General features: G+C 64.7%; 1 protein-coding gene across 1 annotated transcript in view; it reads left to right on the top strand.

Moving 5' to 3' along the window:
• The window catches only part of TRPC4 (transient receptor potential cation channel, subfamily C, member 4), a 207,420-nt gene that overhangs the window by 557 nt on the left and 206,115 nt on the right, over window positions 1-748 (top strand). The gene's annotated exons all lie outside the window — the stretch shown is intronic.

Below are 748 nucleotides of genomic sequence, written 5' to 3'. Positions count from 1 at the left end.
TGTTTAAAATTTGGAAACTTACTGATTTCGTTGGAAAGAGCGAGCTGGACTGAGGGTGGGTGGAACGCCGCCTCGTCATTTATTCATTGCGACTGTCTCCATTGTGGACACTAGTAGCGAGTCACAGACGCCTGTTCTTGCAGGGGAAGTCTGACACCTTGAGGACGCGAGAGGGGGTGCCGGGACCCCCGGGAGCCGGAGAGGGAGAAGCTTTGCGAGTTACCGGGTGAGGAGGGTGGAGGGCTACTTTTTCAAGTCGGGGGACCTGCCGCGCGGGGCTTGTTTACTTGGGTGGGAGCAGGGTGATCACCGGCCGGGTTCTGACGCGAACTGAAGTCGGACAGCCTGGGGGGTGAGCCCGCCGGGAGCCTGGAGGTGTGTCTGGCTCGCCTCCACGGTCACAGGGTGGGGTACTGGCCACCGACTGGACTGGATCACCGTTGGCTTGTGTGAGCTCGCCTGCCCAACGGGCTGACCCCAAACATCTGGCCCCGGGGCGGCGGAGGCTCTTCCCCGGGTCCTGCCCTCGCGCCGGTCCACCTGCACCGCCGCGCAGAGCGGCGCGTGGGACGCGCATCTTTCCGAGTGGTCCCCTCTGAACCCGGGCTGCGCTGACCCGGAGTCAGGCCGCCACCGGAGATGCAGGGAGGGGTGCCTTCCTCTTGGTTCGTCGGCTGACAGCCGTGGGAACGCTAACTTTACCCGGAGGGGTTCTTAAGGGCCGGGGGGGGGCGAGGGTCTCCTCCCC

Source organism: Bison bison, unplaced genomic scaffold, assembly GCF_000754665.1.
Source record: "Bison bison bison isolate TAMUID 2011002044 unplaced genomic scaffold, Bison_UMD1.0 scf7180017864048, whole genome shotgun sequence".
Classification (NCBI taxonomy): Eukaryota; Metazoa; Chordata; class Mammalia; order Artiodactyla; family Bovidae; genus Bison; species Bison bison.
This window is presented reverse-complemented; position numbering and strand designations above follow the sequence as displayed.